The 27,816-nt window shown below is 40.1% G+C and overlaps 1 protein-coding gene across 1 annotated transcript in view; it reads left to right on the top strand.

Moving 5' to 3' along the window:
- The first annotated feature begins 1,707 nt into the window (after nucleotides 1-1,707).
- Nucleotides 1,708-27,816, top strand: part of LRRC3B (leucine rich repeat containing 3B) — a 317,431-nt gene continuing 291,322 nt past the window's right edge. The window contains exon 1 of the mRNA XM_073678011.1: nucleotides 1,708-2,106. The gene's annotated coding sequence lies outside the window, so the exon portion shown is untranslated. The remainder of the gene's footprint in view (nucleotides 2,107-27,816) is intronic.

Genomic DNA, 27,816 nt, shown 5'->3' on the forward strand with positions numbered 1-27,816 from the left:
GCAGATCTAATTTGATGCAGGTGTTAGTTTTGGAAATGAAAATTTACAGGGTGATTCGATAATTTTTTCCTCAGAATTGAGTGATTCCATAATTTTTTCCCTCTGCTTGGTCTGAAAAAAATTACCCTTACTGAGTACCACATTGTTAATCTTGATTTCTTTTAGTGTTTCTTAAAGCCCTAAACCTGCCATTTGAAATGACTTTAGTTTTGTGCCATTTCTGTGATCTGCTTTTTTCAACAACATTAAACAACGGAGTGAACATCCTCCGAGCCCTGTGATTCCATAATTGTTGCCATGGGTTGTATATAGTTTGGTATGTTTGCCAGTTTATTGCTGCTTCTAGATGGTTGCTGGTTTCTTAAAGTATTGCATGATTATTAGGGTAAATACTCATCTGTAGGTGATAATTATTTGTGTCTAAAGTCCCCTATACATATTAGATGGCTGTTGGCCCAATGATGCTTCAGCCGATCATTCGGATGGCAGCCATTTCAGTCGACTCCCCTGCACACAGGAGCGCTCCTTCGGCCACGTGCTCCAGTGTTCTCCAAGAGATAACATGACAGCTTATCTCCAGGAGGACAATGCAATCGGCAGTCCAAAATCGTACAGACCCGATCGACATCTCCTCCAACCATTAGTTGGCTGGCGTACCCATACACATTAGATTGTCACCTGAACTCTTCAATATTGGTTTTAGCTGACTTTAATGTAACGTGTATGGGGTGTTAAGCAGAAAATGCTCATACTTAAAGTAATTGTTTATGTCTTAAAGATATGGCAAACTTGCTAGGGTCACCTGCTTATTTCTAGGTGGTCATTGCATGAGCAATTTCTTGAGTCTAGGGGGTCTAGCTGTATAAGGTTTGATGGGTAATTGCTCGTTCCTAGAAGGCAAGTGCTCATGTCTATGGGTATTGCTTTTTTTTCTGGGCAGTTGCCCATGCCCAGGTATTATGGTTTTCGTGTTGTGATCTTGGATGTTTTCTAGGGTTATATCTTTTTCCTATGGCTAATTTATTCTACAGGCACGGATTGTTTGCTGGGCAATAGGTCGAGCGTAGAGGGTTAATGCCTGTGACTAGGATGTAAGTCACTGTTCCTCTGACACTCATGTCTAGCAGTGTTAGGTTTGCTAGGTAATTGCTCATTCCTAGAAGGTAATTGCTCATGTCTAGGGATTTTGCTTCTTTGCTAGGCAGCTGCCCATGACTAGAGATTATGGTGTCAGTGCTGTGGTATTGCATGCTGTCTAGGGCTATTGCTTTTTCCTATGGCTTGATTTTTCTATGGGCATGGCATGTTTGCTGTGCAATTGCTCATGCCTATGGGGATGGTATATGAAATTCGGGGGCATTGCTTGCAGATATATTAATAGTTAGCTGTTGTGGTGTGTCTGTGGGGAGGAGGGGGGACAGGTACAGTATAAGTCACTGTTCATGTCATTTGATAAATGCCCCCCTTGTACCATTATATATTACATCACTCCCAAATAAGCAGCACTTTTGCAGAGGCAGAGAAATGATGTTAATAATATAAAATATGATCCAATTATTAGGACCTGTCTCAGCCTGGGAGCTGAATGGATGGCACAATTTTCCTGTGCTGTTTTCCAACCTGCAGGAATTATTTATGCCAGACAGGTTGCTGTAATGTGACTGGTAAGTTAGCAGGCAGGCAGTGAATAGAAGAAATTCCTTGTCAGATGATGATGATGATAATGATGATGGCTGCTAAGAGATCATTAGCTGGAAGCAGGGTCATGCCTGAGAATCACACACCCAGCAGAGATGACACTGGTGTAGAGTCACCATCACACCCACCCACCAACCCACATCACAGCAGCAGCAGCACCCAGCCCCTCCGAGCTGAGGAGAGACCCAGGCAGACTGTGCTGGGTGTGTGTGCATTGTCTGGCTCGTCCACATTCAGCGTGTTTCTCCTCCCCAGGGCTGCAGCAGGAGGAGTCCTCTGTGTACATCGTTCCTGAGGATGGTGGGAGTGCAGTGAGGAGCACAGGTCAGGGCTGCTGTCACCCGGAGCACAAGCAGCATGGTGTCCCTGTCTCCCTGTCCTTCCAGCGGCGTCAGGTAGTTGCTCCAGGTAAGTGCTGTGCGCTCAGTGCCGCCTGTTGCTTCTCTGCTGCCATTGTGCTGTGCAGTCTGTGTACTGGAGCTGGGGCTGACTCTGGCCGCCTGTATCGGTATTCAACTCCTGTCAAGTTGTCAGCCAGGTGTTGGCTGAAGCTGCCGTGCCAGCTGTCACCCTCACACCTGGGGGAGCACGGTGCCCTGTGGGGTGGCCCGGCACGGTGCACTGAGGAGCCAGGGGGCAGCTCCTACATGGCAGGGAGCTGGCTGCATCTGGATGGGATTTGCTGTGTGCTTGTACTTGTTGATGTCGCTGCAGCAGGTAATAAGTCTGTTTCTTATCCTCCCTCTAAGTTCAATACTGAAGAATACATATATGAAGTCATTACAAGCTGGCATTGCCAAGACTGTTTCCTGTGCATCCCCATTCACCATCATGGACCCCATCTCATCAGATACTAACCCTTCTCCACTAAGTGATTCTGTGCTCGTCTCTCCAAGGTTGTCAACAATTCCTGCTGTCAGGATTACAATTCTGGAGACAGGTGTGCTCTGTAGTGCTGTGTAATGAGATTCTTATTCCCCCACCCCGATCAGTCCATTGGATAAGTGGCTTTCTTCACCAGGAGTCAGTAGCCTCAGATGTTGAGTTCATATTTCTAGATTCTCTTTTGTATTTGATGCTGTGTTCTCTCCTTACTGCTGGCCAGGAATCCTGCTATGGAGAGATAGGAGACAAATAAGACAATCCACTTCTGACATGAGCTGGGGCTTCATGTGCTGGGTGACTGGAGCTCTGGATACCTCCCTCCCCTATTAGTTACCTGTGCTGTCATTCTGGGAATGAGACCCCTCCATCTGTGCTGTACTGAAGAAGCCTGTGATTTACCACAAGTGCACAGTGGCCTGGACTACTGACACCCACCCGCCCCGAGCTCTGTGAGCTGACTGTCTACAGGGTCCCAGAGGAGCAGATTGTGGATTCAAGTCAGGGATGTCTGCATGACACTAGTGTTTTCTTCCAGAAGTCCAAGATAGTACACTCCTCTCTCCATCTCTCGCGCTCTCTCAGTCTCACGCTTAATCTCTCTCCATCAAACACTATCTCTCTTATAATCTCTCTCTCTCCAATCTCTTTCAATCTCTGTCACACAATTTCTCTCTCAATCTCTTTCACACAATCTCTCACACACATAATCTCTCTATATTTCTCACAATCTCTCAATCTCTCACACAATCAAACACTATCTCTCTTATAATCTCTCTCTCTCCAATCTCTTTCAATCTCTGTCACACAATTTCTCTCTCAATCTCTTTTACACACTCTCACACACAATCTCTTTCACACAATCTCTCACACACATAATCTCTCTATATTTCTCACAATCTCTCAATCTCTCACTCAATCTCTCTCAATCTCTTTCACACACTCTCTCATACACAATCTCTTTCACACTCTCTCATACACAATCTATCTCACACACAATCTCTCACACAAACACACACACAATCTCTCACACAATCTCCCTCACTCTTTCAATCTCTCTTACACTCTCTCACAATCTCTCTCTCTCACACAATCTCTCTCACTCTCTCATACACAGTCTCTCACACACACAATCTCCATCACACACAATCTCTCACACACAATCTCTCTCACACATTCTCATACACACAAACACACACACAATCTCTCTCACACACAGTCTCTCACACACAATTTCTCTCTCACACACATTCTCATACACACAAACACACACACAATCTCTCACACACACACAAAATCTCCATCACACACAATCTCTCACACACACAGTCTCTCACACACATTCTCATACACACAAACACACACACAATCTCTCTCACACACACACACAATCTCTCTCACACACACACGCACACAATCTCTCTCACACACACACACAATCTCTCTCACTCTCTTTTTCCCTCTCTCTTTCTCTGTCTGCCAATCTTCTATTATCTGTCTCGCTTTCTACGAACCATCTATTTCTCTGTCTTCTATCTATGTATCTTGTATATATCTATTTCATAACTACAGAATCTATTAATTAGCCAACCATTATAGTGTCAATCTATTTTAGTCTTTATCATTGTGAGATCTTTCTGTAGATTATATGTGTGATATAATACCCAGATATGTCTATTAATGAGTTCAATATTTTTGTGACAGTGGTGATGTCATTAGGTGACTCTGTATCTGCTGTACCTATATACACGTATATTCCCAGCTCCATTCTGTTACTGCATGTTGTATATTCCCAGCTCCATTCTATTACTGCATGTCATGCTTCTGTGAAATCACAGGGTACATGACATGGGGCGCACTATAGAAGAGATGGACATGGTGAGGTTATTTATGGGCTCTGGATACAGTCAGTGATCACACAGGCAGAAGTCAAGTCTGAGTTCTGTGCCCCTTGCACATATCCTGCCCTTGTTACATTATATATATTTACTGTGTAATATTGTTCAGAGCTCATTAATAAGAAGAAGGTAGAATTAATACAAGGAAACTAATAAACATACATAGATAAGTAGATCCTATGGAAAGTGCACTTCTTGTGTTGCAGCCACAACAAACCCTTATTATTCCTCCGTCATGTTGTTGAGCACTGTCTGAAAAAGTATGATAAGTGCAGTTTATTATGCTGCTTGATTTGCAGTCAACTGATATAGAGCGTAGCATTTATAACACTGGAGCTGAGGCAAGATTATTACTGGGTGCCGGAAAGAGTCAATGGGGTTTGTTTTGATTGGAAATGAAAGAACTCAGCTTCTGTTCATGTACGTCTCATCCGAGTACAGGAAATTACAAAACTACTTTGCCTTTTTATTAATCATTTGTGCATATACAGGATGTTCATTAGATCTTATTGTCCGTCCATGAGAAACCTCTTAACTATTTATCGGTATATTAGATATGATATTGGATGTGATATTAGTGAATATGACGTGTTCACAAATTTATTTCTAAATGGAACTTAAAAAAAAATTGTAAAAATGTTTCTGTAATGACATCATTTATATGTATGGACATAATGACACCCTGACTCATCACATAATTTTATTTTATTTATTTATTTTACTCCTTATATAGCGCCATTAATTCCACAGCGCTTTACAGATATTATCGGCACTGTCCCCATTGGAGTCGCAATCTAGATTCCCTATCAATATGTCTTTGGAGTTTGGGAGGAAACCCACGCAAACACGGGGAGAACATACAAACTCCTTGCATCTGCATGTTTTCCTGTTAACTATGATAGTAATCTAAACGTAGATCAGATAAGACAATTATTCTTGTAAATGGCTGCTCTTTGGTCAGATTTTAATGACTGGCTATTAATTTTTCAGTCTGTCAGCCACATCTGAGTTAACACAAGGGAGATATGTAAAGCTTTTTTTTGTATATCTGTTAGTTAACTAAGAACGTAATTTATTTTCAATAGACAGTGCTAAATAGAGATAAAAAAAACATTTACTTTGAGCTAATAAGGGCAATTGTCACCATTGTTCATTTTTTTCAGGGCAAAGACTTGTGTACAGAACAGAATATATCTACTTTATTACTGTATTGTAAAGAAGTCTTAGGGTGCCTATACACCACTGGAGTACACATACAGAAAAGGCCCTTGTACAAGAACAACACATGGGCCCTTTGCAGTCTTATAACTCATCATAATTAACAATTTTACCTGCTTTGGAGGTGGAAATGGGCCCTCTTACCTCTTGGGGCCCTGTACGGCCACAAAGGTTGCATGACATGTCCTTCCCTGCTATACACTCTAGATAGCTGTAAGCCATACACGCTTTCAGATGTCAGCTATCACTCTGGATTCCCCTACTCAACAACAATAACAAACTTATGTACTGCAATTTTTGTAATAATGCACTTAATGTACACCCTACTTCCTTGGCCGAGCATTCATTTGTTTTCAGCAGCAAGAAAGGAGAAGACACAAAAAGAAATAAACTGCCTGATCCTTTGCTACTCTGACACTATCTGTTGGGAGAGTCGGGAGGCCCCCATACACTTTAGATAGTTAACTCATTCCTTTGAGCTATTGTGTGCCAGGGCCTTTTCATCTGTTGTTACATACTTTTTAGACTAGCCTGTGTTAGTTTCTTATATTGGAACCATCTATATATCTCATGTAAGAACCAGCCTGGCACAAAAGCTCTTCTGGCCACATAATAAAATGCCAGTATGATAAATTAAACCTGGTAGGTGAGGAGCATTGTAAGACTATAATGTTAGGAATAATAGCAACTGTGAAATAATCTCATCTGCTAACACTATATGGGTTATTTTGTTATTATGTTCTGTTACATGACACTTCTATCTATTCCACAGCTTAAAACAATTTTGATACTGCTTGATTCACTAAAGTTTAATTTACTGTCAATAAAGTGAGAGTCCTATAAAGTGAGACTCCCATAAAGGGAGAGTCCCATAAAGTGAGAGTTCCATAAAGGGAGAGTCCCAGAAAGTGAGAGTCCCAGAAAGTGAGAGTCCCAGAAAGTGAGAGTCCCAGAAAGTGAGAGTCCCAGAAAGGGAGAGTCTCAGAAAGTGAGAGTCCCATTTCTGACTTTGCTATGGAATATTTAAATTCTGGTAACAGTGTTATATCAAGGCAATGTGTCACTCCTTTTTTGGTGGAGCTACTTGGCACACGTGCCTCAAGAATTGTAATGTATTTTTCTGTGCACCACTAATTAAATGCACCTACCCAATGGTAGTGGTGCCGTAAGCAACCATAATTTCACCTTACATAGTGAATTCTCTGCAATCTGATGGTCCGATAATGGCTGTGGTTATGATAGAAACGTGACTTATTTACTGTTTATGGATTGCTACAGTTAAATATAAATGTGCTGCTCTTTTCTACTTGTGCTTCTTTTTACTTTTTACATGCGCTGCACTTGCGAAGCAGTGGGAGGAAATCACAATGTGTTAGATGGTCACATATGTTCAAGGCTTTGTTCAAGGCCACATACTGTATGTTAAAGTCATAATGGTGTTGGGCAGAATTCTCCTCTGTTTGAGTTGAATGGTTATGTGTTTACTAGTGAGTATTTATGTACAAATATAAAATGAATAAATTCTATGTATTACAAGTTACATATTCCTACAGCTGCCATACCAAAAAGTTTACAACTATTTACGTCTAAAGATTTAGGGCATGTTTAATGAGAAAATGATGACCCATTGTGTAAATCAAGTTTTTATGTTAAACATTTTTTTTACATTTTTTTGTATAAACATATTAAAAATACTGAAATATTGCTATTTTCTCTATGGCCACTAAGATAATATAACTACACTCCCTGTTGTGTTCAGATATCTTTTCAGCAGTAATCTCATTATTTTAGGCAGGAGTTCAATGGAAGAGAATACATCTATACAGTAGATAAAGAACCACCGTTGACAATAGGTTATGGTCACAGCTCACCTCTTTCCACTCTCTGTACAATGGCCTCTACACAGATCACAGAACACGGCAAAAACCTCCCAGAGAAGGCAATGAACATACACTATATAGACTACAGGTTCTGTGGTCGATTTGACTGCTGTAAAGCATATCTCTAAATGCTGTTAAAAGCACCTCAGGCAATATGGCTGCCCTATAATAAATGCATAATGCACTATTATTGGTATGGTGTGTACAGATGCAAAATTTGCCTTGTAAAACAGATATGCAAAAAATAATTGTTTGTGACACGCACACTTTAAGATGTAGACAGTCTTTTGTATTTATAATAAACAATTATTGTCCTTTCACAAAAAACGATTGCACAAGAAGTGGAAAAACTAATTACAGTCACTTGTAATAAGCAAGCACAGAAAATATTGAGCTGCCTTGCTGCTGCTTTCTACAGCATTAAGAATTAATGAAACATGTATAATATTAATTGAAATGCAGCAGTATACATGTCAGCTATACCATATCTCTGCTCAATCACACTCGAGTCTAGTATTTCTACTGGCACCCCTGCAATCTCTCTCCCCCTATCAATTTAATCTCTATATTATTCCCAGACTACTACTCTTATCTTCTTCACAGCTGGAATTGTACAACAGATTACTGTCTGAAGTATTTGCCCAATGGTTTAGGGCTTTCTTTTATCTCTATTGCTGAGCTGTAAGCTCTGACATACTCTCATTATCCTAAAATCAACCTAAAATGGGTGTTGCATTCCCTCCCTAGTCTTTCACACAAGCTATGATAGTCTCTCCTGACTGGCTGCGGTATATCATGTGATGTCATAGGTGCAAAGCATTATGGGGAAAACCGGGCGGGTCGCACCTGAGGTCATGTCAGCCTTCTGCCCTTTCTATAGCCTGCTGCATTCCCTATCTAGTCTTTTATACAGGCTGTGATAGTCCTTCCTCATTGGCTGCACTTAGCTGTGTGATGTCATAAATGCAAAACATTATGGGGAAGCCTGGGTGGACTCTTCAGAAGTCATTTGAGCTTTCTGTGATTTATATAATCTGATTTATGCAAAATAAAAGCTGGATTTATTTTGGTGATTCACGTGAATTGAATCGCAAATTGTTACAATACATTAGGATCTTCTACTTTCATTTCTGTAGTGTTTGCACGCACCAATAAAAAAGTAATATATTTAGGAGTTCTAGAGTCTATAATTATTTAGTGGGCTAGTATTGGGCTTTAGTTAAGGGATCCGGTCTGGATCTGTATTTGTGGAGTCTGGTCTCAGGTTGAATTTGCATCTTTGTGTTGTGCTGTAGTATGACACTAATGTAACGCTTGATTTATGATGGATATGTCATATTTGTGTAGACTGAATGGGCAAATTATGTCCATACTATAGGGGGCTTATTTTTATGGGTCCTGATGTGCTCAGTGAAAACATTTTATATTACCATGCTTGACTGAAGTCTTGCTGCTCTTTGCCATTAGTCTAAATATATTGTATATTGAGCCAAATAATTTCTGACTGGCTTCATTGGACTATTGTGATGGGAACGTTTTACAAGAGGAAAATCTGCCATTAAAATAACAAATCTGCAGTGTTGTTAATGAAGCATGCACTGCATATATCTGAATTATGATGAGAAATATGAATGCATGCAATTTTCTTTCCTTGGTTCAAGCTATATTTAGTACTGGAAAGGGCTTTGCATTTTTGCAAATCAATTTCTGTGAATGACTTTTACCACAATATTGGAATCAGTAACTTAAAAATACAATGTAGGCAGCTGTAATTAGTTCATAGCGATGTAAAAGAAGCCTTGCAGGGCTTTATGCAGGATTAAGAAGGGACATTATTTTATTTGGAATATATGAACTTAATTCTGTTTTTGCAATGCACGGCTTTGAATGCTTAAAGATGCTGTCCAGGTTATAAACAAAAGTGCCTGTAAAGGCGTATAATGGTAAAAAAATATATAAAAGCTTACATTAATATCAGATTTTTGCAGGATCAGATGAGCATTGGATGTGTATGAAAGCCTCGTGACCCCAACCTTTCCCCTGACAGATGACGTTGAGAGGGAGAAAGATTTGGCCATTTAAAGGGCGCAGTTCAGGGGAAATTTTTTTATGTTACTTAAATACATGATTTTGAACTAAGAAATATTTCCACAGTTGGGTTTCATTTAAAAAAATACCATTTAGTTTTTGCAGTTTCTTTTTTTCCTTGCACTTTGCGGTTCGAGAATCCATCAGTGAGCTATTCCAACTCAGAGGTAATAACTTTTTTCTGTCTTTTTCTCAGTTTCTCTCAACTGATTTATGGCCATATCAAAGTTCTGCTCAAGTTTGATGTGGGCTGTGGTCATTAATCAGCACAGAAAAGTTTAGAAAAAGACATAACAGTTACTATTCCCTGTTAGGCCTCAGTCACATGTCCGTGTTTAAACACGTATGTGAAAAAATGGTACTGGTGTCATCAGTGTACGGTCCTTGTGTTAGTTTTTACCATCAGTGTGTCATCAGTGTTTTTTATGGATGGAAAAATAATAAATTACAAGCTTTTCCTATCTATTGCAATGGTAAATACAGACGGCACTGGGATGGCACATGGATCCATGTGTGAGCTGTACATGTTTTTTACTGACCCATAGACTTCCATTGGCCCTTTTCATCCGTTATATCAGAAAAAAAATGGACATGTCTCTGTGAGTTTTGCACGGAGACACGATCCATGAAGAAACCTGGACATGTGAATAGCACCATACATTATAATGGGTACGTCTGAATAAAGCCTTAGATGAAGCTCACTGACAGAATCTAAGTTAACTCAATTTGCAGACAGCAGTACACAGGGGAAATATAGCTTTCAAGAGCCAAAGTGTGTAAAGTTTTTAATAAAAATCCAAATGCAAACTTGACAAATTGTTTTTATTGTCTTTGAAGGGAACCTGTCATGTACAGAAATGCTATTTACGTGCAGATATAGAGGTAATCTGAAAGTAAACAGTGCTGAAATCATGCCTTACTGAAGCAGCAGCTACAGGAATAAAATGAAGTTCCATTCTCCCTGCAGCTGCTTGCTTCCAGTTATCGGGACGGTACAGGGACCGGTTACAGTCTCCACTCACTCTACAGTGATTGCGGCTGTAGTTACTCCCTAGGACATTGATTGACAGCCTGCTCTATACCCTGTGTCAGTGAATGATTACAGTACACTTGTGATGCAGGTGACTGGATGCAACGCACAGAGGACACAAGGCAGGAATGGTCAGTGAACGGTATAATTCTGATAAAGACAGTAGTAATTTACAGTAATCCTAAACAAATGATGATGATAACAAAGCAAATCAACAATGAACCAAATAATGATACAATTGAAATAGCAATGAAAGTTCTTCACTCTATAATGCTAATGTTCCCTTTACAAAGATGGCGCGCCCATTCACGGGAGTTACCACGTAAGTTCTTCCTGTAGCTCTGGCCCTAGCGAGGGTCACCGGGTTTACCCGCTAGGCCGCAAGTCTTTCTGAATCTATTAAAGCGCGTTGAGCCTCTCACACACTAACCGTCCCCCTCCCAACCTGTTTTCCTGACCCCAGGTACCCGGCCAACCCGGGTACCATATGTTACATCTGGAAGTGACGGCCCTGCTCATCGTGCTGTCCCTCTGCAACTGCAGGTATGCCTCTCTAGTCATCGTCTCCTCTCAGATCTTCGCTGCTTAACTATCTCCTGGGCCTGCGGCGGAAAGGACTGGGCCTCGACTCTTGACGGGTGACGTCTGGTCTCTGGGTGTTGATCGGCGTAGGGCACAGGTCCTGGTCTTGACCGGCGCAGTTGGAACTCTGGATCTTCCCAGGCGTAATCTGAAGCTTGTCCGGAGGTGACCGGCACCTTGCTGACATAGACTTCCTGCTCTCACGCTGGCCTCGGTGCCATCCCTGGTCCGCGTCTGCTCCACTCTCCTCCTTGGCGCCAAATCCCACTGCGGTTTAGTGCGCAGGGCGTTTATACCCAGGAACTCTGTTCTGCGAGTCACCTGACCCAGTCCAGCACAGGAACTCACTTGCCCTGCAATTCTTCCTATACCAATTGGTTCCACTTGGTCTCTCTCAGCCAGCAGATGGCAGTCTTTCCTCGCGGATGTCACATCATGCAATGGCTCTTCAGGGGTATCATCGCCTCTTCTTACACACTCACTATAGAGTGAGTGGAGACTGTAACCGCTCTCTACACCGCCCTAATGACTGGAAGCTAGCAGCTGCATGGAGAATGCCACTACATTTTCTCTCTGTAGCTGCTACTGCAGTAAGGCAGCCAGGCCAGATTTATAGACTATTTACTTGTAAATTACCCCTTTATCTGCATCTAATTTTAAAGACGTAAAGATAAATCACTGTGGAATAAAAAATAAAAAAATAAAACCTTCTTCAACTTTCTAATATAATCTGTGTTCCAGTTAAGTTAACAGTCTATGGGAAAAATCTTGTTCATATCTAGAGTCAGAAAACTTGTACAGATGTAAGTAATATTTACTACAGATTAGTATTTGCTACAATTGTATCGAGTCTCAGCAATACTCTGTGGCTTAAATACATGGGCAGTACAAATCTCTCCTGTTTACTACATTGTATCACAGCAGGTAAAATGTTTTAGCAGAGTCCTAGCAGAGAATTGCCTTTGCTGAATACAACAGATCACTGTAAACTGCGCTCAGAGTTTATGGCAATTGGTATATTGTGTACAGATATATTAATAGCAATCCTAAAACGGTGTACAAGCTGATGTTTCCGTCCTAATCACAGACCTACAGACCATCATATTTCAGTGAATGTGAGTTTAGAGGTAGTGAATGAAAAGTTGATGTATTTGGGCAGCAAATAAGCCAGCAGTTGCTACAAGAAGTCATCAGCATTTTATTTACTACCTCTAAACAGGGGTGTAAGGATCTGTGATCGCAAAAGGGCCCATATGGGTGAGGGGCCCGCTGAGGCCAGTGCAAGCATCAACTGGATGTGTGTCCTCGGAAGACCATTCAGCTGAAGTGTAATGTGAAGCAGGGGTTTGTGCTCAGCAATACATGCTGACGGCCAATGAGAGGCCAGCAGCTGATGTCGATGTGCATGTGACTGGGGGCGCATGGCAGTGACGTCATGAGCTCCTGTTGCTTGCATGCTGAAGTCAGCTGCCGGCTTCAGAAGAGGATGCCACGTGGCGGGTGAGTGGGTGGAAGGTGAGTAGAATCATTATTTTTTTCTATGCATTAAGAGCAGCAGCAGAATGGGGGACATATACAAGGATGGTGGATATATATCCCAGGAAGAAGCCCAGGATAAGGGACATATATACCAGGGTAAGGCCCAGGATACAGGACATATACACCAGGGTGGGGCCCAGGATAAGGAACATATATACCAGGATGGGGCCCAGGATAAAGGACATATATACCAGGATGGGGCCCAGGATAAGGGACCTATATATCAGGATGGGGCCCAGGATAAGGGACCTATATACTAGGATGGGGAACTTATATACCAGGATGGGCCCAGCATGGGGAACATACATACTAGGATGGGGAACATATATAGCAGGTTGGAGGACATATATACAGCTCTGGCAAAAATTAAGAGACCACTGCACAGTTTTCTAAAAATCCCCATCTCTACATGTCTGACAGCCATTCCATTCCAGTGTCAGTTGAATTCCAACCAAAGTCCACCTCATTCTACTTAAAGTGCTTCTGATTAGGTGATCACCTGAACCAAATCTTATGTAACGAGGGAAAGTATAAAAAACACTGCTGTGGTCTTCACAATCCTCTTGCAAAAGGACAAGCTGGATGGCAAAACAAGTGCTAGGAATAGCCCAAAAGTAATTTGAATGAAAAAGTAACTTTTAACCATGCCAAAGATGTTGAAAAGAAAAGTCTTGAGTGAGGAAAAGAAGGGCTCAATTCTGGCTTTACTAGCAGAGGGATACAGTGAGCTTAATGTTGCCTCCATCCTTAAAATTTCGAAGACGGCCGTCCATTACAACAAGGTCAAGCAGTAGAAATTGGGGACAACAAAGCTACAGACCGGCAGAGGGCGAAAGCGACTCTCCACTGACCGGAACGACCGGCATTTTATTCGAATGTCACTCAGGAACCGCAGGATGACATCAAGTGACCTACAAAAGGAATGGCAAATTGCAGCTGGCGTGAAGTGCACGGCAAGAACAGTTCGTAACAGGCTCCTAGAGGCAGGCCTCAAGTCATATAAAGCTAGGAAAAGCCTTTCATCAATGAGAAGCAAAGGAGAGCCAGGCTGAAGTTTGCCAAAAACCATAAGGATTGGACCATAGAGGACTGGAGTAAGGTAATCTTCTCTGATGAGTCTAATTTTCAGCTTTGTCCAACACCTGGTCGTCTAATGGTTAGATGGAGACCTGGAGAGGCTTACAAGCCACAGTGTCTTACACCTTCTGTGAAATTTGGTGGAGGATTGGTGATGATCTGAGCATGCTTCAGCAAGGCTGGAATTGGGCAGGTTAATCTTTGCGAAGGACGTATGAATCAAGCCGCATACAAGGTTATCCTTGAAAAACACTTGCTTCCTTCTGCTCAGGCAATGTTCCCCAACTCTGAGGACTGGCTTTTCCAGCAGGACAATGCCCCATGCCACACAGCTAGGTCAGTCAATGTGTGGATGAAGGAGCACCACATCAAGACCCTGTCATGGCAAGCCCAATCTCCAGACTTGAACACCATTGAAAACCCCTGGAATGTAATTAAGAAGAAGATTGATAGTCACAAGCCATCAAACAAAGAAGAACTGCTTAAATTTTTGTGCGAGGAGTGGCATAAGGTCACCCAAAAGCAGTGTGAAAGACTGGTGGAAAGCATGCCAAGACGCATGAAAACTGTGATTAAAAATCATGGTTATTCCACCAAATATTGATTTCTGAACTCTTCCTGAGTTAAAACATGAGTATTGTTTCTAAATGAATAAGAACTTGTTTTCTTTGCATTATTTGAGGTCTGAAAGCACTGTTTCTCTTTTATTATCTTGACGATTTCTCATTTGCTGCAAATAAATACAAAATTTTTAGCTTTGAATTTCGGAGACATGTTGTCAGTAGTTTATAGAATAAAACAACAATGTACATTTTACTCAAAAATATATCTATAAGGAGAAAAATCAGAGAAAATGAAAATTTTGCAGTGGTCTCTTAATTTTTGCCAGAACTGTATATACCTGGATGAAGGCATATATACCAGGATGGGGGACATATATGCTAGGATGGGCCCAGGATGGGGGACATACAGTACAGACCAAAAGTTTGGACACACCTTCTCATTTAAAGATTTTTCTGTATTTTCATGACTATGAAAATTGTACATTCACACTGAAGGCATCAAAACTATGAATTAACACATGTGGAATTATCTACTTAAGAAAAGTGTGAAACAACTGAAAATATGTCTTATATTCTACGTTCTTCAAAGTAGCCACCTTTTGCTTTGATGACTGCTTTGGACACTCTTGGCATTTTCTTGATGAGCTTCAAGAGGTAGTCACCGGAAATGGTTTTCACTTCACAGGTGTGCCCTGTCAGGTTTAATAAGTGGGATTTCTTGCCTTATAAATGGGGTTGGGACCATCAGTTGTGTTGTGCAGAAGTCTGGTGGATACACAGCTGATAGTCCTACTGAATAGACTGTTAGAATTTGTATTATGGCAAGAAAAAAGCAGCTAAGTAAAGAAAAACGAGTGGCCATCATTACTTTAAGAGATGAAGGTCAGTCAGTCCGAAAAATTGGGAAAACTTTGAAAGTGTCCCCAAGTGCAGTTGCAAAAACCATCAAGCGCTACAAAGAAACTGGCTCACATGAGGACCGCCCCAGGAAAGGAAGACCAAGAGTCACCTCTGCTTCTAAGGATAAGTTTACCAGCCTCAGAAATCGCAGGTTAACAGCAGCTCAGATTAGAGACCAGGTCAATGCCACGCAGAGTTCTAGCAGCAGACACATCTCTTCAACAACTGTTAAGAGGAGACTTTGTGCAGCAGGCCTTCATGGTAAAATAGCTGCTAGGAAACCACTGCTAAGAACAGGCAACAAGCAGAAGAGACTTGTTTGGGCTAAAGAACACAAGGAATGGACATTAGACCAGTGGGAATCTGTGCTTTGGTCTGATGAGTCAAAATTTGAGATCTTTGGTTCCAACCACCGTGTCTTTGTGCGACGCAGAAAAGGTGAACGGATGTACTCTACATGCCTGGTTCCCACCGTGAAGCATGGAGGAGGATGGGTGATGGTGTGGGGGTCCTTTGTTGGTGACACTGTTGGGGATTTATTTAAAATTGAAGGCATACTGAACCAGCATGGCTACCACAGCATCTTGCAGCGGCATGCTATTCCATCCGTTTGCGTTTAGTTGGACCATCATTTATTTTTCAACAGGACAATGACCCCAAGCACACCTCCAGGCTGTGTAAGGGCTATTTGACCAAGAAGGAGAGTGATGGGGTGCTACGCCAGATGACCTGGCCTCCACAGTCACCAGACCTGAACCCAAGCGACATGGTTTGGGGTGAGCTGGACCGCAGAGTGAAGGCAAAAGGGCCAGCAAGTGCTAAGCATCTCTGGGAACTCCTTCAAGATTGTTGGAAGATCATTTCCGGTGACTACATTTTGAAGCTCATGAAGAAAATGCCAAGAGTGTGCAAAGCAGTCATCAAAGCAAAAGGTTGCTACTTTGAAGAACCTAGAATATAAGACATATTTTCAGTTGTTTCACACTTTTTTGTTAAGTATATAATTCCACATGTGTTAATTCAGTTTTGATGCCTTCAGTATGAATGTACAATTTTCATAGTCATGAAAATACAGAAAAATCTTTAAATGGGAAGGTGTGTCCAAACTTTTGGTCTGTACTATATATACTATGAAGGAGCCCAGGATGGGAGACATTACTACATAATGGGGGAGGGGGACAACATGCATGTTCTTATAGAATTTAGAATGCTACAAGGGCCCATAAATCTGACCAACATGCGGGGTCGGATGGGGCAAGGGAGAGCCCATCAAGCTCTAGTTATGCCACTGCCTCTAAACCCACATACACTGCAAAAAAATCGGACCGCACTTGGAAGTCATCTGAGTGCAGTCTGATTTTCATGGACTGACAAAATTGAGAAAAAGGAGAAATTTTTCTTTTCCATCTTCTCCTCAGAGGTGAAATCGGATCACACTATTTTCACACACTGATCAGAGTGTGATTAGCATAATCAGACTGATTTTCTTGTATATCCTTAGCCTTTCACAATTCTATGTGCGGATATATTTTACTAACACTGATAGCAAAGCATTAGATCACGAGAGAATCTTCTGTTGCTCTTTACTATCTTTTGTGGCCCCCTGATTTCTGATTGAAAAAAGATGAACATTTATGGTATACCATACAGATATTCCCTAACAAAGGCGCTAATGGTCAGCAGTGGCATAGTGTGGGTTGCCATTCCCAGGGGAAGGCAAGTATTGAGTTATTCGTAACCCATGGACCATTAGCAGTTTTTGAATCCCATCCACTAGTCCAGTATTGAACGCCTTATTCCCCAAGCACATGTGTTATATTTTAAGAAAATATTGATTAAATTAGTTTTTAATTGAGGGGTGATCTACATTGTATGGTGTCCACTTTGGTAAAATTATTTCATTCTTTCTTCCTGCATGTGTCCTAATCATAGGTTTAATGTTCTTTACAACTTTGACATTCCCATAACTATTATTTGAGCTATGCTTTGTTTCTGTGACTTCTATTCAATATATTTATACTATGAGTATGTAATTTTGATTGCACATGCAAACCATATCATATCAGAAAGAGCTATAGCCATTGCTTTCTTGTCTAACTGGGCCTTTTAGGAATTTTCCTTTTAGGATCTGTAAATTTTTCAGGTGGTCCTTCTAAGGATTACATAAACCATTAGGTTGTCTTGCCTTTTAGAATTGTGGGAATTGTCCTACTAGAATTTGTTCTTTTGTACAAAAGTGATCCTCTGAAAATTTTCAATAATTTATATATTTACAATACTTTCAAATTTCATAATCTCTTTATATTTTGGACACTCGTTGAATTTAATTAAAAATATGCATGTTGGGATGATTTGTCCATCTGTTAACCACATACAAGAGGACCTTTTACCCTTTCTGTATCACGCTTTCTTTCCAGACATTTTATGTGCACCTTATGGTTTTATTAGGACATAATAAAAGTTGGTTTATTTTATTACATTTTGTAATAGTCTCCTTTCATTATTGGTTTATATACTGATTTAATTAGTTTGCCCTTTGACACCCTAGTGTTTTTCTGCTTTTTGAAAACATGAAAAGTTATACTTTGCTATATTTTTAACAATTGTGTTTTGTTTTTCTTTTTAATGTAATTATATTATTAACCTACACATATTCCAAAAATAATCCTATTCTGAATGCTCTAGGGGGCCCTCCTCCTAACCCTATCTCTAAACCTAACACAAACCCTAGCCCTACCCCAACCATATTTGAGGTCTAAGGAATGAATGAATAAAGCATTGAATTGTGTGCAATGCACAAGTTCAATGCTCTCTTTCTTCATTATCTGCTAAGCTTATTATCTCTTGCTGCTTATGCAGAGCAAAGCATTTGACATGAGTTTGCCATCAGCAGTTGCACTATGCATAGGCTGTGACTGAGATGACAAAGCTCATTTCATTATGCTGAGAGCTTTGTCATCTCAGTCAACGCCTATACAGTGCTGACTATGAATAGCCGATGCCAAACTCATCTTGTCTATTGAGGTCGCTATAGAAAGCATCGATAGGGCAATCACTGCTTCGCAACTGAAGCTTGCTGGCACCACTCCTTTAACAGTTTGACCAACGTAAACTTTAGTGCCCAGAGCAACCACCCCTGAGGCCCCACTATGCTACACTACTGATTTTCAGAATGCCTCTTTAACCACGACTTGGGCAATTTTTCTTTTTATTTTTTCCTCCCTTTCTTCCAAGAGCCATAACTTTTTTTATTTTTCCAGCCATATAGCCGCATGAGGGCTTGTTTTTGGTGGGACGAGTTGTATTTTACCAAGTGTATAGTTTTTTTCTATTTAAATGGGGGAATAAAATTCAGAAATTTGTCAATTTTTTTTCACTTTTGTTGCCATTTTCCGAAACTCATAACATTCTCATACTTTGGTATCTGGGGCTGGGTAAGGGCTCATTTTTTGCACTCTGAGTTGATGCTTCTTATTGCATTTTATTGCAATGTTGCGGCAACCAAAAAAAACACTTAATTCTGTCATTTTGATTTTTTTTCTCGCTGCGCCGTTTGCCCATCAGATTAATTTATTTTATATTTTGCTAGATCGGACATATCTGAACACAGCAATACCAAATATGTGTATTTTTAATTTTTTCTATTTTTCTATTTCTATTTTTTTTATAGTTTTATTTTTAATGGGGTAAAATGGGGGTGATTTGAACTTTTGTGGTTTTTTTTCTTATATTTTTAAAAACATTTTTTTTTAACTTTTTACTGTATTTAATAGCCCCCTTAGGAGACTTTAATCTGCAGTCGTCTGATCTCCTGTGCTACACATAGTAGTGCTTCAGCACTACTATGTGCTTCAGCACTACTATGTATAGCAAATGTACTATGTAAATGTACTATGTACTATGCACTACTATGTATAGCAAAAATCACAATCTCCTATGAATGCCGGCGAAGGGCTGGCGTTCACAGAAGGATTGTGATGATAGGCATGGGGTTCTTCAGCAGATCCCCCGCTGTCATGATGACCCATCGGTGCCCCGCGAACACTTAACAGGCGTGTCGATTGGCGGGATCAATGACACTCTTCCTGTCTGCATGTGTTAAATGCCGCTGACAGTGATTGACGGTGGCATTTAACTGGTTCACAGTCTCAAGTGAATCTCAGATCCACCCACAGCTGTTAGAGTCACTTGATGGCTTATTAAATCAGCCATCAAATGCAGGGAAAGATGCGGGCTCAGCGTGTGAGGCATCAAAGGCAGGGACACGGTTGATGGGGTAAAAAGCTTGATTTGAACCATGATACACTTGAGGTCTCAGGAGCAGATGTTACATAGTCAGCACCTGCCTCTAACAGCATCAGAGCTAGCGCAGATTGTTGCTGTGTAACCACTCTAATGTCACTGTCAATCTATGGCAGTTGTAATTAGGCTAAGGGTTTATATCACAGGACAATCTCAACATCTATTTCCCCCTTGTTACAGAAAATTACAATGAGCTGCTATGACAGCCGGGGGTCTATTGAAGGCCCCCATTATCATCATCTGAGGTCCAAGTCTCCTAAGGAGACTAAAGAGTAAAATAAAATTAACAAAAAATCATTTTGATAATATAAAAAAATAAAAAGTTTTAATAATCCCCCTTTAAAAAAATGTTATTGCTGCATACATAAAAGTCTACCTGTGAATATATAAAATTAATTAAACCATATGTTAAATGCCATAAAGAGAAAAAAAATGCCTAAATTGTTTTGGGTTGCCAGAAAAAAAATGCAATAAAAAAAGGTCAAAACATTGTATGTACCCTAAAAATGGTATCAATCAAAACGTCACAAAGTTCTCATATAGGTCCATCAACAAAAATGTGAATAGAGTCACACAAAACTAGAACTTGTGCCCCAAGCTATATATTGATGGAAGAAGAATAAAAAAAACAAAGCATAAAAACAAAAAAATCACCAGTCGGGAAGGGGTTAAATGCTTTTTAAGTGATAATATTGAATGTTGCTGGGAAAACTCCCTGCTTCTTCTCTATTAGGAGGTCCTAGAAAATAAAAATAGATCCAATGCTTAAAAAAATAATCCGAAGAGGTTTTCCTGTTAATTGACTTAGCACTTCAGCTAGGTGTTGTGGCAGGTACAAATGGATGTGCAGTTACCATTAATGCTGTTTTGCAGACTGATGTTCTTGGACTGTAAAATGCAGAAAACCACTGGGGAAATGTAAAATGTTATTAATACATAATGTAACATAATGTACCATTCAATGGTTCTTTTATTAGAAAGTTGATTTTAATGTTAGCAGTGCCAAAATAGCCAATATCTGTAATGTGCACTGGAAGCTTTCTGGTACAGTCTGCATTATTAGGGCTATGATGTAATATTAGGAGACACATTGTACCTCACATCGAAATTAACAATGTTTAGAAATATGTATTTACAGTAATAACACATCCAGTAATGCAAAGTCATTTCTTTGCTGGCAATTTGGCATCCATTAGGATTTGTGCACACGTATCTGATGCTCAAGCTTGGTTCTTCCATTGTTTACAAAAAGTTAGCGTTTTCAATTAGATCGATTATCCCCTTTTTTTACCTTTCTTCTTACAGAAGTGACATGAACATTGATGTTTACGTCATATTATATTATGTAATGTATTTTTTTCCTAATTCTACTCTGCTCCCATTTCACCGGTTATTTGGATTCCCTCATTCTTTTTGTTTGCATTCCTGTTGATGATATGACATTACATCACTGACGCTGATAATTGCAATTGTGAGGCTTGGCATTACTAAGGATGAAATGAAAAACAAGCAGCAGCATGGGACTTAGGTAATATTTGGCTGCTAAATTAATCTAAATTGGAGCAGTAAATATATTTGGAAGTTTATTGCTATGTTTTAATGTTTTAGGTTCATTGAATAGTATAAAATGACCGAAACCTATTTAAATTTATCAATATTGCCCTCTAAGCAAAGCCAGCAAAGGGCTAAATTCACATCACTTTTTCTCTGAAAATTAAAAAAGCAATGGGGCTTACAGCACAATTTGACAGCCCTTGCTTTACCGGAGCTGTACATTTCCTACAGCTTCCTTTCCCTATAACCAGAATCTCTTTTGCTTGTAAGGTAATTTGGGTTATATGTGTATCTTAAGGGGAGTGCTCTAATATGCAAATATAGGGTCTCGGAAGTAAATCTCATTCCTGTTTATTAACCCTATCTTTATTTTTTAGGGTCTAAGGATTAAATCTCATTTCTATTTACTGATTATATCCACCTCCCACAAAAATGAAAAATAGTATTGTACATGTACATCATCTGCAGACAGTAGTTTCAGAATGTTGCCATACCTGTACAGTCATGGCCAAAAGTTTTGAGAATGACACCAAAATTATATTTTCACATGATCTGCTGGCCTCTGGTTTTTATTAGTGTTTGTCTGATGTTTATATCACATACAGAAATATAATTGCAATCATATTATGAGTACCAATAGGTTATACTGACAGGTAGAATGAGTTAATGCAGCAAGTCAATATTTGCAGTGTTGCCCCTTCTTCTTCAAGACCTCTGTAATTCTCCCTGGCATGCTCTCAATCAACTTTTGGACCAAATCCTGACTGATAGCAGTCCATTCTTGCATAATCAATGCTTGCATTTTGCCAGAATTTGTGGGTTTTTGTTTGTCCACCCGTCTCTTGATAATTGACCACAAGTTCTCAATGGGATTAAGATCTGGGGAGTTTCTTGGCCATGGACCCAAAATCTCTATGCTTTGTTCCATGAGCCATTTAGTTATCACCTTTGCTTTATGGCAAGGTGCTCCATCATGCTGGAAAAGGCATTGTTGGGCACCAAACTGCTCTTGGACGGTTGGGAGAAGTTGCTCTTGGAGGACATTCTGGTACCATTCTTTATTCATGGCTGTGTTTTTAGGCAAGACTGTGAGTGAGCCGATTCCCTTGGCTGAGAAGCAACCCCACACATGAATGGTTTCAGGATGCTTTACAGTTGGCATGAGACAAGACTGGTGGTAGCGCTCACCTCTTCTTCTCCGAATAAGCTGTTTTCCAGATGTCCCAAACAATCGAAAAGGGGATTCATCAGAGAAAATGACTTTGCCCCAGTCCTCAGCAGTCCACTCCCTGTACCTTTTGCAGAATATCAGTCGGTCCCTGATGTTTTTTCTGGAGAGAAGTGGCTTCTTTGCTGCCCTCCTTCAAACCAGCCCTTGCTCAAAGAGTCTCCGCCTCACAGTGCGTGCAGAAGCACTCACACCAGCCTGCTGCTATTCCTGAGCAAGCTCGGCACTGCTGGTAGTCCGATCCCGCAGTTGAAACAGTTTTAAGATACGGTCCTGGCGCTTGCTGGTCTTTCTTGGGCGCCCTGGAGCCTTTTTGACAACAATGGAAACTCTCTCCTTGAAGTTCCTGATGATGCGATAGATTATTGACTGAGGTGCAATCTTTGTAGCTGCGATACTCTTCCCTGTTAGGCCATTTTTGTGCAGTGCAATGATGGCTGCACGTGTTTCTTTAGAGATAACCATGGTTAACTGAAGAGAAACAATGATACCAAGAACCAGCCTCCTTTTAAAGTGTCCAGTGATGTCATTCTTTCTTAATCATGACTGATTGATCGCCAGCCCCGTCCTCATCAACACCCACACCTGTGTTAATGGATCAATCACTAAAACGATGTTAGCTGCTCCTTTTAAGGCAGGACTGCAATGATGTTGAAATGTGTTTTGGGGGTTAAAGTTCATTTTCTGGGCAAATATTGACTTTGCAAGTACAGTAATTGCTGTTAAGCTGATCACTCTTTGACATTCAGGAGTATATGCAAATTGCCATTACAAAAAATGAAGCAGTAAACTTTGGAAAAATTACTATTTGTCTCATTCTCAATACTTTTGGCCATGACTGTACTTGTTCTTGTATGGGCACAAAATATATACCGTATACCCACATGCTCACCATCAAGAGTAAAGCAACCATACTTTTATGGTTATGGCCAATATCGAAGAAAATTATGATCCTAACTGTTTCAAACTTATTCTCAACATAACAATCCATACTTACTGATTGCAAGAGGGTACAACTGATAGGACCTCCAGCAATATTGTGAATGGACTCTGGATCCCAATGAATGCATCCTGAATGGAGCAGAGGTATGCATTCTCAGCATTCACTCCATTAATTGTCTATGGGACTGCTGGAAAAAGCTAAGTACAGAACTGGTAGTCCCAATGACAGCGAATGGAGTGGAGACATGTGGCTCTGAAGAACCAGTTCTCAGGGTTCCAGATATCATTCATGGGTCACTGGATAATCCCAGTGGTTGAAACCCCCTAGCGATCAACAAGTATTTCCATATCCTATTGATAGTGAATAACCTGTTATTTTAGGATTATTAGGAATAATTCTTTAATACCTAACAAAACTTAGTTTGTTAGGGATTGAAGCACTAAAAAAATGTTAGAAATAATCAAATAAAATTAATCATTATAAAAAACTTGTTATGATCTGCACAATAAAGTTATGACTACTATAATATAAAATACTTATCAATTAAACATTACCATATCTGTACATGACACTGAGGAATTAGAAAATTCATGACTTATCTCCCATAAAAACTCAAGTCCTTAACAGCCATGTAGCTTTAAAAATCAAAAAGGTATGGTTGATAAAATAAAGCAAAAACAATTGAGTTACAGTCCCCTACTAGCGTTCATCTGATTAAAAAATGTAAATGTATTTTTTTAGTTTTATGTATAAAAAGAAGGAGCAAATGTGTTGTTCTGTTCTGCCTTGAAAGAATGGAGGAGGCCAATCCAGTAGTACAGTTATATAAAAAAATTTGGGCACCCCTATTAATCTTAAGCTTAATGTTTTCTTAAAATTGGTGTTTTTGCAACAGCTATTTCAGTTTGATATATGTAATAACTATTGGACACAGTAATGTTTCTGCCTTGAAATGAGGTTTATTGTACTAACAGAAAATGTGCAATCTGCATTCAAACAAAATTTGACAGGTGCATAAGTATGGGCACCCTTATCATTTTCTTGTTTTAAATACTCCTACCTACTTTTTACTGACTTACTAAAGCACTTTTTTTGGTTTAGTAACCTCATTGAGCTTTGAACTTCATAGCCAGGTGTATGCAATCATGAGAAAAGCTACTTAAAGTGGCCACTTGCAAGTTGTTCTCCTGTTTGAATCTCCTCTGAAGAGTGGCATCATGGGCTCCTCATAACTACAGTCAAATTATCTGAAAACAAAGATTATTCAACATAGTTGTTCAGGGGAAGGATACAAAAAGCTGTCTCAGAGATTTAACCTGTCAGTTTCCACTGTGAGGAACATAGTAAGGAAATGGAAGAACACAGGGACAGTTCTTGTTAAGGCCAGAAGTGGCAGGCCAAGAAAAACATCAGAAAGGCAGAGAAGAAGAATGGTGAGATCAGTCAAGGAAAATCCTCAGACCACCTCCAGAGAGCTGCAGCATCAACTTGCTGCACATGGTGTCACTGTGCATCGGTCAACTATACAACGCACTTTGCACAAGGAGAAGCTGTATGGGACAGTGATGCGAAAGAAGCCGTTTCTGCAAGCACGCCACAAACAGAGTCGGCTGAGGTATGCAAAAGCACATTTGGAGAAGCCAATTTCTTTTTGGAAGAAGGTCCTGTGGACTGATGAAACCAAGATTGAGTTGTTTGGTCATACAAAAAGGCGTTATGCATGGCGGCAAAAAAACACAGCATTCCGAGAAAAACACTTGCTACCCACAGTAAAATTTGGTGGAGGTTCCATCATGCTTTGGGGCTGTGTGGCCAATGCCGGCATCGGGAATCTTGTTAAAGTTGAGGGACGCATGGATTCCACTCAGTATCAGCAGATTCTTGACAATAATGTTCAAGAATCAGTGATAAAGTTGAAGTTACGCAGGGGATGGATCTTTCAGCAAGACAATGATCCAAAACACCGCTCCAAATCTACTCAGGCATTCATGCAGAGGAACAATTACAATGTTCTGGAATGGCCATCCCAGTCCCCAGACCTGAATATCATTGAACATCTGTGGGATCATTTGAAGAGGGCTGTCCATGCTCGGCGACCATCAAGCTTAACTGAACTGGAATTGTTTTGTAAAGAGGAATGGTCAAAAATACCTTCATCCAGGATCCAGGAACTCATTAAAAGCTACAGGAAGCGACTAGAGGCTGTTAATTTTGCAACAGGAGGATCTACTAAATATTAATGTCACTTTTCTGGTGAGGTGCCCATACTTATACACCTGTCAAATTTTGTTTGAATGCAGATTGCACATTTTCTGTTAGTACAATAAACCTCATTTCAAGGCAGAAACATTACTGCGTCCAACAGTTATTACATATATCAAACTGAAATAGCTGTTGCAAAAACACCAATTTTTATAAAACATTAAGCTTAATATTAATAGGGGTGCCCAAACTTTTTCATATAACTGTAAGTGGTTTATTTGTCAACGCGTTTCAAAGCATACAGCTTCTTCATCAGGACAACCACGATCCAACCAGTTTGTAGTTGTCCTGATGAAGAAGCTGTATGCTTTGAAATGCTTTGATGAAAAAAAACACTTACTCCTGGATTGGCATCCTCCATTCTTTCAACCCATTTGCTCCTTCTTTTTATGCATTCATCTCCTCGTGGGTCTGCAGCAGCCATAAGAGCTATAAGTGGTTGTGTGCACACAACCCAATCAGGTAAGCACATTTTGTGCATTTCTGTTTATTTTGTTACCCAGATAAGACCCTATTTGCGCTTTGTCTTTTTCCAGTTTTTTCCTTTTCGTTTTTTTAGTCTGAGGGGTTGTTCAGCCAAATGATATCTTTGAAAGTGGTTAAAATAGAAATACAAACGACATGAATTATAAAAGGTTGCTCAATCTCAAGGTTTTTGTGACCGTACTCTGTCCCAGCTGCTTTTCTTCAATGCATGAAAGAGCGCCGTGGGTGACCTGTCTGGTGCATCAAGGGGACTGGCTGACTAACTTATTTCAATAAATAAGCTATGCCAGCCCTCATCTCTAGCTGTGCATAAGCCAAAACTCTCTCCTGTGTTGAACCCGAACAAAAAGTGGAGTTGACAGGACCAGCATTAATATGTAGCAGTAAGGACAATATCAGTATATCTTTCTATTTTAAAGACTAGATAATTTCATCTACTGGAGAACAGCGGTAATCATGGGCACTTTAAACCTGTCTGCGATTATTCAGCCCTCCATAAAAAAAAAGCTAAGATGCATTTATATGTTCTGATACCTTTCTTTTCTATAACCGTATTAACTTTTTCAACAATTTTATACTTTTATACCAACTTTTATCGGATCAGAACAGACAGACTAGCCTTTGCACCCTACACACTTTAATGGATGTTGAGTACCCATGAACCTGATGCTAGGAACCAATGAACCTGGTGCTCCAACTGAGACATCTAGCCATCGCAATTTAGCCTTTAACAAGGTAGTTCTCGTTCTTCAGCTCGCCAATTTACCCTTCTTCTAACCCACTATCGTCAAGAAATGTTTCCTTGCTGAAGAATACTATGTTTCACCTCTTGACTTGTGCTAGTATAATAAGATAATCAATGTTATTCACTTCACCTGCTCACCTGTGGTTTATATGCTATAGTTAATCAGTGACTACATGTGTTTCCAAAAACATTAACAAAGGTTTCAAAACATGTCATTACCTTGGTGTAAATTTGCTAACCTGATCTTTTCAATTTTTTTTCTAAGCAATTCAACCAAAAATGACATGCAGCTAACATTTTTAAGGGCAATTTAGTAAACCATAATAAATCATGTAAAATGACAGTAGTGATATTCACAGTAACTTCCACAAACTCCACTGCTTTAACACATACCACGATTCAAGATGCAGAGATACGGCGGAGAAATATATATATATATATATATATATATATATATATATATATATATATATATATATATATATATATATATATATATATATATATAGTACAATGCAAAGATTTCACTTCTTACATTACATGAGTGATATCTATTGTAAATTCCACAATAGCTCAGAAACCGGTGAATCGCTCCACACAGAATACTGGCCCCCATATAAGGCTCCATACGGAATACTGGCCCCCATATAATGCTTCATACGGAATACTGGCCCCCATATAAGGCCCCGTACGGAACACTGGCCCCCATATAACGCTTCATACGGAATACTGGCCCCCATATAAGGCCCCATACAGAATACTGGCCCCCATATAAGGCCCCATAAGGAATACTGGCCCCCATATAAGGCCCCATACGGAATACTGGCCCCCATATAAGGCTCCATGCGGAATACTGACCCCCATATAAGGCTCCATGCGGAATACTGGCCCCCGTATAAGGCTCCATACAGAATACTGGCCCCCATATAAGGCTCCATGCG

Source organism: Phyllobates terribilis, unplaced genomic scaffold (genome assembly GCF_046119375.1).
Source record: "Phyllobates terribilis strain yellow unplaced genomic scaffold, ASM4611937v1 Scaffold_4__5_contigs__length_816908805, whole genome shotgun sequence".
NCBI classification, from domain to species: domain Eukaryota; kingdom Metazoa; phylum Chordata; class Amphibia; order Anura; family Dendrobatidae; genus Phyllobates; species Phyllobates terribilis.